This window comes from Macaca mulatta, chromosome 17 (genome assembly GCF_049350105.2).
Source record: "Macaca mulatta isolate MMU2019108-1 chromosome 17, T2T-MMU8v2.0, whole genome shotgun sequence".
In the NCBI taxonomy this organism is placed as follows: domain Eukaryota; kingdom Metazoa; phylum Chordata; class Mammalia; order Primates; family Cercopithecidae; genus Macaca; species Macaca mulatta.
Window position 1 is genome coordinate 9,869,404 of NC_133422.1, and position 12,730 is coordinate 9,882,133.

Here is a 12,730-nt window from a genome sequence, read left to right on the forward strand (position 1 = left end):
TTTGGTAAAAATAAAGTATAAAAAATTAAAATAACACAATTTTCACCAACCAGAAATAACTATAATTATTTCTATCTGATCTTTTTCCTTTGAATTCATCCATCCATCTAATATAGAGAGAGAAACTCAGATATTTGAATTCATATTGTATAGTTATTTATTCATTTTATTATCTTCGTTTAACATTACAAGCATTTTCCAAGCAATTAAAATGTATTTATAAACATAATTGTAATGGCTACATACTTGTTTCGGCATGCTCTAATTTATTTAGCCCTCTCTTTGTTTTTGTTTTCCTAATTTTGTTACTTTGTAAATGGCATTAAACCACTCGTACTAGCGCATTCATTGCTGCCTGCCTCTGATTACTTCCACAGGGCTGGCTCCTAGAAGCAGAGTTACTGAGTCAGAAGACAGGTTTTGTACTCGAGGAACCTTTTTACTTCTCCATGTGTATGTGCATGCATGTGTGCGTGTCTGTGTGTGTGTGCGTGTGCGTCTGTGTGCTTGTGCGTGTGTGTGTGCACACACGTGTGTGCCTGTGTGTGCGCGTGCATGTGTGTGTCCGTGTGTGTGGGCGTGCGCACGTATTTGGATGATTTTCAGAAGCGCTTCATCCATCCTTTGTTCCTTCGCGGTCCGTTTGAAGCACCTGCAATCTCTCACCTCTTTTGGTTGTTGTTGAGTACATACAACCTCTGATTCCTGTCCTTAAAATCTGCCTTTAGGGAAGATACGTTTGAACCCTGACCATCCCTAAGGCGAAGCCTAGAGATCTGAGCACAGGAGGTCTGTTGAGCAAAAGTGAATGAGACAGTATCTGAGGTTCTGTCTGTTTCAACATGGCTTGCATCACACAGGAGGATGTGAAGTGAAGGCAGGAGCCAGCTCCCAGCTTGGGGCATGGAGAAAGCTTCCCCAGCTCAGCTGGTGTTTGGGGAAGGCCTCAGCTCAGCCCTGACTGCTCCCTAAAGCATTCCACACACTGTGAGGAGCAGGAAGCCTTGCTAGAGCTTCCTTGTCTGCTGGTAAACAGGTGGTTAAATGTAGCCTGGACAGCATTGACCTTGGCTTCCCCTCATTGCCCACTCGCTCCTAAGAATCACCCACAGACTCATCTGTAAAGGAAACCTTGAATCTCTGACTCTTAGGCAGCTTTTTGGTTTCAAAAGTCCTTGAGGCTTTTCGCTGGGGTCTGCTGACCTTTTCTTTTTATGTTTGCCCCACGTCTCCCCCATACCTCCCTCCACTCCAGATCTCAGCTCACATGCAGTTCTGGGAAGCTTTGGTGACCCTCCCCCTCAAACCAGATTGAGAATCAGAATGTGCCCTTTTTCCATACTGCTTTTCACAATTTGCAATTATACTAATTTGCGTAATCGTTTGATTAATATGTCTTTTAATGTTTCCATTCAGCAAATATTTTTTACGTGCCCTTGTGTGCCAGGAACTGTACTATTTGCTGGGATGACAGTGATGAACAAAACGAATTTGGTTCCTCTCCATGTGGAGTTGAAAGTCCAGCAAGAAATAAACGAATTAAAAAAGATGATTGCAATTTGTAATAAGTGCTATTAGAGAAGTGAAGTGGATGCAATGACAAAGATTGGAGGAGGGACCTCACTGGGCAGAAGGATGGTGAAGGTCACCTTGAAGTCCTGAGGTGTGGGAGGAGCCTCCCTAGGGAAGAGCCTGGGGGAAGGTGCTGCTCCTGGGATGTCACAGGGACAGTTGGAGGAATTGAAAGTAGCTGCATGGAGGGAGTGCTGTGGGTCAGGGGAGAGGGACACTCAGTGAGGGAGGACAGATGGACAGCGTGCAGTAGGAGAGTGACATGGAACCAGGTCAGCGCAGATGAGAGGCAGAGCAGCAGCTGCTGCAGTGGATGCTGTGGAGGCCATGGGAGATGGTGGCCATGTTCCAGCAGCAGCCAGATGGCAGTGGACTGGAGAGTGAATGGATGGTGAGGAATTAGGAAGTTACCTCTAAGAAGAGAAGTTAGGGCTGTGCAGGAGAATAAAATCATTGGGTGGAGGAAGACAGATTAGAAGGACCAAGGGGAGAAACTAAAGTTGGTTTTCCATTTTTTCCCTTTTTTTGGATGGGAGATGGTGGAGCATGTTTATAATCTGTGGAGATGACTCAGGAGAGAGAGAGATTGAAAGAGAGAGAGATTTACAATGCTCAAAGAGGCAATAAACGGAGAGCTAAGTCCTTGAGAAGATAAGATGGGATGGCATCCAGAACAGAGATGAATAGATAAGACTTTTATAGGAAGAGAGCCACTTCATCAATTTTTTTAACACTTTATTACCGAAAATTGCAAACCCACAAAAGTAGAGAAAATAGTATACTGAAACCCCGTACACCCATCACCCCAGCTTCACTACAGAGCCAGTCTCATTTCATCTACAATCCCACCCAATTTACAACCCCTCTCCAGATTCTTTGGAAACAAATCCAAGACATTATAACTTTCCATTCACAAATGGTTCAGTGTGTATCCCTTAAAATGAGGAGTTAAAATTATAGCAAAACTATTATCACACTTAATAATTTATTAGCATCACGAAGTATTTATTCAGTGCATAAATTTCTCCAATTATCCCTTACATGCTTTTATTTTTAACAGCTGGCTTGTTCACATCAAAACCAAAACAAGTCACACATACTGAATTTGGCTGATATGCTTTTTAAAGGGGGCTTCTTCCTCCCTTTTTTCCCCTTAACATTTGTTGAGGAAACCAGGTCTTTTGTCTTACAGAACTTCACACTTTCTGGATTTTGCTGATGATATACCCAAGTTGTCATTTAACATATACTTCTCTCACTGATAACTCCTCTAAATTGCAAACTTACATCTAACATCTGAAGATTCAGGTCTGGTGGTGGTGGTTTTTTTGTTGATTTGTTAGCTTTTGGTACTTCTTTCCATTAAAATTTTAAAATAGTACATACACACACACACACACACACACACACACACACACACACACACACACACAATTCGCTCCTATTCTAAGATATACGGTAGCATACTATACACACTATTCTCATCTTTTCCAATTTCTCCCTACTAGAATGTGCAACATTCCTCGTTCCTTTTATATAATGCTTGATTCTCCATTGTGTGGATTTGCCTTCTTCAACTAATTCCCCTAGTGATGGACATTTGGTTTGTTTTTCCAATCTTTGGCTACTACAAGAAGTACTGTACTAAATAGCTTTGCACACATATTGTATTTTTGCCAGCCTATCTTGGGGATATTTTCCTAGGAATGGGATTGCTAGGTGAAAGGGTTAAATGCATACGTAACTTTGCTCCACATTGCCAAATTTTCCTCCATAGGAGCTGCACCCCTTTGCTTTTCCACCAGCAATGTACAAGCCTGCCTGTTGTCCTATAGCCTACCAACAGAATATGCCATCAAACTTCTGGATATTTGCCAATGCAGTAGACACAATGGTAGTTTTATTTGATTCTAATTTGCATTTCCCTTATTCATCTCACTACTTTTAAAGGAAGAAAGGAGAGAGAAGGTGGGTGGCAGTGTGAATACGTTTGTAGATTTGGTGTTACGTAGATGTTTGCCCCTCTAAACTGTAAGATCCACCAGGGTAGGACAACATCTGTTCTGCTCACTCTTGCTGTTCATTCTGTTCCAGTCCTATGCTCAGTGCTTGGCATGGAGGATACACTGACTAGTACACAACCAATGGTGTGAATGAATGAATGAATGAATGGGTGAATGAAAGACAGAAACTCTCTTTTCTCTCTGCTTCATGACTGTACTGGGGTCTATTTGACATTTTACCTGCACCCCTTCCTGTACCTTTCTCCAGATTTAGAACCTAGAATTAGGGGAACCAATTAAAAGTCTAAATTCTGAATTTAAAAACAAAAAGTCACAGAAAGGGCTTGCCTAATGCCACATCCATGAGATTAATGAGTTGTGCCTGTGTGAGTAAGAGGTGGAGTGGGTGCAGTGCGAAAATGCTCCTACTTGTTGAGAGATGCTGGGAAGACTAGCTCAGCCAGGTAAGCATTGCATGGGCATGAGGAATTGTTTGGTTAAGGGACAGAACAATCGCTGTGGGATTTCCTCCTCTTCTATCCCATCCACAGGCTCTGAGCTCTCAGAACTGTCAGTACCTTCAGGGCTTATAAAGGCTGTGGTTCCATGTGGCACTCCTGACGCTCTTCCAACATGTGCATGGCCATCTGGAGGAAGCGGGAGCTCCCCATCACCCAAGGAACTCTTTGTTACTTGGGGATAGACTATGTCTAAAGCCTCCTTGACATACAGCCCTTTGGATGAAATAGCTTTTTTCCTGTCTGTATTTTATCTTTTCTGTTTGAAAAAAATTTCAGTTGTCTTTGGCCCTTCAATGATAGGATCTCTCATATGGAAGCTCATGCCTAAACTTCCACCCCTTCTTCTCCTGCTAGAAATCACCCATCTTTCAGGACTCAGGTTCAAAGTTATACTCCTTGATTATATCAATGTTAAGGATTTCCATTTGATGATGAAATCAAGGACACAATTATAAGGCAAATGACAACTCAGGAGAATATATTTAAAACGCTAACATCTGACGTGATTCAAATATCTAAAATATACAAGAAACTTTTGCAAATCAATCACAGGGACCTCAATAGATAAATGGACAAAGAGTATGAATAAGCAAGTCACAAAACAGGAAATCCAAAATAACAAGCAAATGAATAAATGCTCAGACTCATTTGATTAGAGACATAAAATAAAAACTATAATGAACTATGACTTTACACTCATCAGATTGGCAAAAACTAGAAAGTTGAAGATGGCAGGCAGGTCATGGCAGGGCTGTAGGAAAGACAGGACTCTTGTACGATGCTGCTGAGAGGTAAAATGGGATAGCCCTTCTTTAGAGCAATCCAGCAGTACTTGGTAAAATGCACTTACCCTAGGACTGGAAGATCCCATTCCTAGGAATGTCTCCAGAGAAATTCTCACACTGGTCTCTGAAGGAAGATACATGAGGATGCTTGCTATAGTCTTGCTTATGGGGACTGAGTGTGTCTGTTACTGTGGGAATGGATAAATAACACAAAGTGTGATATGGAGTACTACACAGCAGTGAGAAGCAGTGAGAGAGAGGTACTGTCAATTTTTGTTACGTGTAATAGCTCTGTTCTGTAAAGTCTGTGAACACTGAGTTAGTAAATACTGAACCATTACTCCTAGGGGAAATACAGACTTAGGTTCCCATGAGCCACGGGTCACGATGCTTTGATCAACGTATCAGTATATAACCTTGCTTGTGTGTGCTGCTGTTTAAAGCCACTTTATTTCATCTATATTGTTGATTCATTAGTGCTGAACTCACAGCCAACAGCCCTAACTCCCATGCTTGAATAAAGCTTTTTCAACACACGTGTTTTCTTCATTAGGGGCATCACAGCCTACTGCACTTAGGAACACTAGGCAACACTTAGCACTATGCTTGGGGGCCATTTCCAACAGCTGAATTATCCCCCAAAAGCACAAAGATGTGAAAGGTGTAGCACTAAACAGACTGCAAAAAGGACAGTTGTTTACACTATGAGAGCAGAAACAAGAAGGCAGAACAGTGTCCTGTTCCACCTTAGCTGGGGGCTTGCACATCTGGCAGCGCAAATCTTTCAGTGCTCTGGGTATATCCGAAAGTGACTGTGAAAGTCCCTTGACTGTTGATTTTTGGGTCACAGATGCATTTTATTGAGTAGGCAAATTCACAAATACAAAATCATGAATAATGATGGACTGCACAGTCACCTGGTTAGTTCTGAAAACATAGACTTGAATGAACAAAAGCAAGAAAGAGAATCAGATACACAGCACATCATTTATGTAAAAATGGACACAAAGCAATCACACATGGTTTTCGAGAACCCATACAAGTCAAAGGACACACATAAACCTATTAAAAGAGTTGCCTCCTGGGTGCGGAATTGAGATGAAATGGAATAAATGAATCAATAAATACAAGGAGAGATGTCAGAGTGCCCTGAACCATGGAGTGTGATGAACTCAGCCTCTACCTTGAAAAGTCTGACCTGAAGCCACCATCGCTGTGGCCCACCCTCCCAGATTCCCCCTTTCTTTGACCCCTGTTCCCAGGAAGCACCGCTCTTCCAGCTCTTCGTGGAGGGCCTGAAATTCCCACTTTATTGGAGCACAGTTTCCGGTATATTTTATTTATTTGTCTATATTTATTTATTTATACTTCCACCTCACTTCAAAAAGGATTCCAAGTCACTACTGATCCAGGCTGAGTCTATTTGCAGAATGAATAAGGACATGCACAGCTGAATGAACCATGGAAGGGCAGTTTCCATACTTATCCTGTCACACTCTTGTCTACTGGGGATGAGCCCCAGTGATAATATTAGTAATAAAAGGGTATGTTCGGCTCAGGGCACAACCAGCTCTTAGGTCCCTTGAACCAGGCTCTGCAGAGCTGATAACACAAGCTAACATTGCATTTGCTCTTTGGACAGTTATGGATGATTCATATTCTGTTTTTCATAAACCTAACATGTCTTTTTCACATGAACCACATCTTTATTTTGCATTTAGATGGTTGACCTGTTTTTTAACCAGTTGGATATAAATATGTTTTTATAGTTGGCTATAAACCATGGATTCAGAATATCAAATTGGTTTGAATCTCATTTCTTTTTTCCAATGTATTGGCCATTCCTCCCAGTTCTGTGCCACCTGGAAGTTGGTAAGAGTGCTGTCAATTACCTTAAATTGTTGATAAATCCCAGAATATAGAACAAGCTCTGCGGCTGACCACATCTCCCCTCTAAGAACACCTGCCTCTATGAATTCTTGTACACGTGCTGTACAGATCTCCTCTCATTTAGACTGAATTTTGATTTCTTTTTCTCTATCTATCCTAAAGAGAACATTCTCCTAAAGTTCATGAGAACTTTGTAAAATACTTTTCTGAAATCCAGATATTCTTTGTCTTGGGCCAATCCTTAGATCTATCAGTATGAGTTTGGGTCACTGAACCATGGAACTGGAAACATACGTTAGATGCTGGACACCTCAGTACTTTACAGAGGAGGAAATAGAAGATGAGAGTACTTGCATGAGTACCCGCAGTGAGCACTCATACAAGTCCTCCTGTGAGTATGAGGGTGTCCTGGCCTAGTACACACAGTAAGCACTCACACAAACCCTCCTGTGAGTACCAGCATGTCCTGGCCAAGTACCCGCAGTGAGCACTCATACAAGTCCTCCTGTGAGTACCAGCATGTCCTGGCCAAGTACCCGCAGTGAGCACTCATACAAGTCCTCCTGTGAGTATGAGGGTGGCCCAGCCAGTGAGGTGTCAGTGAAAGTGGCTTGACTCAAACCCTAGACTCCTGACCCCACATACAAGGGACTTTACAAGGTGTCCTGCCACTTCAAGAGAGACGGTACTGACTCGTCATGACTGCTCCCTGCGTCTGCTCACAATCAGTTAAATAAATCTACTCCAGAAGGGTGTTGGGGCTTCAGGTGATTCGAAGAAAATTGAAGCCTAGAGAGCATCTAGGGCTTTAAAATAAGCCAAGCCTTTGGACTAGACATATGACATTCCAGGACACAAAAGTGACCTGTGTGTGTGACCCTGAGTAATGTGTGCAGGTTTTTTGGAATAGTCTGTGAACAATTTCTGAAGATTGGAGTTGAGTGGACTCTGACAAATGAAAAAGATTTTGATAGAAAGAAAGTCCCTTACAGTGGGGGAAGTTGGAAGTGCTGTACAGAGTTAAGAGTGCATGCAGAATGTTCTGAACGGGGCTCTTTCCGTTGCAAATGGCAAAGGGACAGCAGCTGCCCACCTAGCTCGAAAGGCCGGGGTCCATTGGGACAGCTGGATGGGAGGCTCTGAAGACTTGGCATAGGTACTTCTTCCCATCCTGCAGCTCTGCCTCATGTGTCAACTCCTTTTTCAGGATGGCTCTCCCAAAGATGGGTAACCGCAGCTACCACAATTATAGCGGGGAAAGAGTGCCTGTTTGCTAACAACTCCAAAAATGTCCCGGGAAAGGCTCTCATTTGCCGTTCTGAATAAGGTTGCCAGATTTTGCAAATAACAATACAGGATGTCTGTCAAATTTGAATTTCAGATGAACAATGAATAATTTCTTAAGGTAGGTCTGCCCCATGCAATATTTGGGACATGTACAAGAAATTACTTATTTATCTAAAATCCAAATTTAAATTTGAATTAAATTAAATAGACATCCTGTATTTTATCTGGCAACCCTATCCCTATACCAGTTCATTGGATCCAGGCAGATGAGGTGGGTAATGGGTCCAGCCTGGGTAAGGTGTCCATACCCTGGACCCCAGGGGCGAGATCAGCCCTACCCCAGCCTCCTGGACTTGGCATGGGAGTGGGTGGGTAACCAATCAGAAGCTTTACCAGAGAACAACTGGATGTTAGGGAGACAAAACAATAGACGCCCACTATAGCCGACTCCATGGACAGCAAGGAGACCAAGATAAAAGTGAAAATGTCTTGCTTCCCTTGTCTTGCATTCCCCCAATAACTTTGGGATTTCTCCATCTGCTTTTTCTGCTTCCCTGTCCCATGCCTGTTAGCTTCTAGAGGAAAGGTTTATGTGTTTCTTGTTCATCACTGCAATCCCATTGCTGGGCACAGAGAATCTCAATGAAAAATTGTCATATAGCCAAATGAGTGAAACATTACATGTCCTTTATAACACTTCCTCCTTGGGTAGACTTGAGATTTTTCCAGAGACTGTCAAAATGTTTTTACATGAACAGTGGTGATTCTGTGATAACAACAGCAAGGCTAACATGCTGTTCTGCCATGGAGCTGTACACCTCTGGCTCTCCCTTATGTTATTTGAAGTTCATAAGTTTTGATAATATCTCAGCAAGAAAGATGAGTACTGTTCTCCTGGTTTATATATAAGGAAGCTGAATCTACCAAGGCTGGATCATTTCATCAAGACCACAAATACAGTGAAGAGACTCTGGCAGGGTTTGGAACCCCCATTTTGGGCTGCTTCCCATCTTCCTGAGAGCTCTGAGTTTTAGGAATCCTAATATTTGCTCTCTGTGCGCAGCATTTTGGCGGAGAGAAAGCCGACCAATTCCTGTGGGCAGTGTCAGTGTGTGCACTTTTTTGTTTCTGGGAAAAGGCATAGCTGGATATTCTATGGAGAGATAGAAATATTTCCTGAAGGCAGATTTGCAGCATGAAGGAAGAGGAGATGGAGGAGAAGGAGCAGACTTGGGATTCAGCCTCATACCTATCCATCATCTCAGGTTTGGTTTCCTCTGAGACAGATGGGATGGAGGCTGCTTCGCCTGCTGACAGCAGAGAGCTTGTACATGCCAGGAGCCTTCCAGAGTGCCTCCCCTGAAGCACCAAGGGGCCACGTCAAAGGGGCGGCTCTCATACCCCTGTCATCATAGGGTTACAATAAATTTCTGACAAATGAGAATAAAATGTCACAAGAAAGAATTCTTGTTCTAATTTACCCTGAAACTTCATCTGCGTCTCAAAGCCCTTTTTGTCCCAGTAAGGGAAGCCCAAAGTGAAACAAGGTACCTAGTGGAGCTAGGATTTAAAGCCAGGTGCCTGAGTCCAAAGCCCTATGCTCTTTCTGCACTACCAGACCTGCTTCTCCAAGGATGATGAGGAGGGAATGAGATTGCAGTGTTAACATGGGGCGTGTCCCCTCGGGCACCATAGGAACCTGTGGAATCATGGTGAAGATTCATCCCAACCCTTTTGGCCAAGGCAATTTTCTCAGGGCAGCTGATCTTATTGATCTCACTTTTCCTGAGGGAGGACACGCCTGCGTGCTCTGTGGCCTTTGGAAAGTATCCCACACTGTCCAGTGGTCATGACAGGAGGGTCCACAGTGAGCGCCAGGGTGGCAGAGAACTGGGCTGGTATCTAAATCAGATAATGTGGACAGAAGAAAGCATTGACAGCGTGACTCAGAGTGTGTGCGCCACAGCTGACACCTCTTGTTTCCCCCTGTCCCGCCTCCTCAGGGATGATGAAGGGCTTAGGGGAAAATTGCATAGGTTTTCCGTTCCCAGTGCTCATCAGTTTTCTTTGCTTCTGGACTCTCACGGCCTCTCCTCTGTGCCTGCTCTTGTTCCTGCTCCACGTCCCGGCCACCCACACTCTAGTGCTCCTACCACTGCCTACCACAGGGGCACTCCCTCCCGGTTCCTTAAGTGATCCCAGCCCTTTTGGCCATGGCTTAGAAATTCCATAGGCTCTTCGCACCTATTTTATATCTAAGCAGTTCAAACATGTAAGCAATATTCACGTATTGCCCTCCAAGAGACTTAGAGACAGAGTGGTGGAGACGCTCAGTGGGCCAGCTTCCACCATGCGAGACATGGGCTGCCCTAGGGTGGCTGAGAAGGGCCGAGTGATGGTTCATTGTATGTGTCAACTTGACCAGGCTTAGGAATGCCCAGGTAGCTGGTGAAATGCCTGTAGGGTGCTGCTGCTGCTGCTGCTGGAACAGACGAGCATGGGAATTGGTGGCCTGCGTAAACATCTGCCCTCACTAATGTCAGCGTGCACCAGCCCATCCAGTGAGGGCTTGGATAGAGCAGAAAGGCAGAGGAAGTCCTTCTTCTTGAGCTGAGACAACCATCTTCTTCCACCGTCGACATCAGAGTGCCCGGTTTTTGGGTTTTTAGACTCCAGGACTTACACAGCCTCCCGCTCCGTGTTCTCGGGTGTTTGGCCTCAGACTGGGAGTCACGCCATTGGCTCCTGGTTCTCAGGCCTTTGGATTCAGACTGAATTACGTCACCAGCTGTCCCAACTCTCCAGCTGGCAGACAGCAGATCACAGGACTTCTTGGCCTTCATAATTGCGTGAGCCAATTCCCTGATAAGTGTCCTTTTATACACAGACACACACTTGACCCTTGAACAACATGGGTGTGAACTTACACTAACACTGTTTTGTGAGTCCGCTTATACTCACGTTTTTTAAATAAAAGTTACACCAAGTGTACCTGTCTCTCCTGCCCCCCTCCCATCTCCTTTGCCTCTTCTGCCTCTACCACCCTAAGACAGTAAGACCAACCCCACCTCCTCCTCAGCCTACTCACTGTGAAGACGACGAGGATGAAGACGTTTAAGCTAACATCCGGCCCCCCCGCACAGCACCACTGATTTTACAGTGCCTTGGCCGCCTGTAGGCAACTCCTGTGAAAAGCACAAAATTACAAAAACTTCTTTTAAGTGACCCAATGGTTTTATCTTAGTGCATATTCATGGGGGCATTGTGGCCTGGTGGAAAGAGCTGTGAGCAGACAACCCAGATATCTGGGTTCTAGCACCATCTTTTAGATCCAGTGACTCTAAGTTATTGGGCAAATAACATAACATCTCTTAGTCTCATTTTTTTCCCTATAAAATAAAAAGGCTTGGACGATGAGAGCTCTGAGGTTAGTTAGTTAGTTAGTGTTGTCCAGAAGAAGGATGTTCTAAAATGATGGAACTGGTTGTCCAGGGTCTCTTCCCCTCATCCTTCCTCCACCCCGCCTCCGAGGTCAGGAGTGAGGGCCCCCCCGACTGAGCACATGGGCTATGCAAGGCCAGTGCCAAGCATGCGGGGAACAAACCAAGGATGCAAGGCTGGTGGCAGGATGGCAGGAGAGGCGATCCCTACCCATTGCCAGGAGCTTTTATTTTTATTTTATTGATTGTATTTTATTTAGCTCAAGACCTAAAGACCTGGTTCCTGCCATCAAAGAGTAAAAACATGTTATTAAAAAAGATAAAAGTGCTATGGGCCATAGGACAGGAGGTATGTCCCCTCCTGGCACCCAACTGCATCCTTCTTGGACGAGCCCCCAGAGTCTGTTTTCCCAGGGGAAGCTGAAATTCTTTCTTTTTCTTTTTTTCTTTTTTTTTTTTTTGAGACAGTGTCTCACTCTGTTGCCCAGGTTGGAGTGCAGTGATGCAGTCTCGGCTCACTGCAACCTCTGCCTCCTGGGTTCAAGCCATCCTCCTGCCTCAGCCTCCCAGGTAGCTGGGATTACAGGTACACAACACCACGCCTGGCTAATTTTTGTATTTTTAGTAGAAATGGGGTTTCACCATGTTAGTCGGGCTGGTCTCGAACTCCTGACCTGAGGTGATTGGCCCGCCTCGGCCTCCCAAAGTGCTGGGATTACAAGCATGAGCCATCCTGCCCAGCAGAAGCTGAAATTCTTATAAACTTGCCACTCTCAAATGAGGTAGACAATGCTGCTGAAGATAAAATGCACAAATATCTGTGAACTTGGAACGCAGAATTCAATGAGTAGACTTGAAATTCTTAAATGGCATAAGAGGAGAATACACAGGACGAAAAAGGTAGGTAGAAGCAAGGGAGCAGAGGCGACAAAAAGAGGCAATGAGGGACATTTTAAGAATCAGGAGCAGACACAGGCAGGTTGAGCCTCGAACAATCAGCCCAGGCATTGTCTCCTGCCTCCAGTGGGATTTCCTGAGCAAATGAACTCTCTTTATATCATCACAGCAAGTGACAGGAGGAGGTGGGAATCTTGGCCTCACTCTCCAGACACCTTCACAGAGGGAAACCCAGGGCAGGGGGAAATGCCTGGGGCGGGGGGTGGGATGCAGGGGACCCCAGCTCCCCACCCCCCCAGCCTTTCCAGGGGGTCTCTTATCTTCCACTCGGATGC

General features: G+C 44.6%; 1 protein-coding gene across 1 annotated transcript in view; it reads right to left on the reverse strand.

Annotated features, from left to right (window-relative positions):
- Window positions 1-258: 258 nt before the first annotated feature.
- Window positions 259-12,730, reverse strand: part of KATNAL1 (katanin catalytic subunit A1 like 1) — a 296,001-nt gene continuing 283,529 nt past the window's right edge. Inside the window, exon 13 of the transcript XR_013407607.1 lies at window positions 259-12,207. The gene's annotated coding sequence lies outside the window, so the exon portion shown is untranslated. The remainder of the gene's footprint in view (window positions 12,208-12,730) is intronic.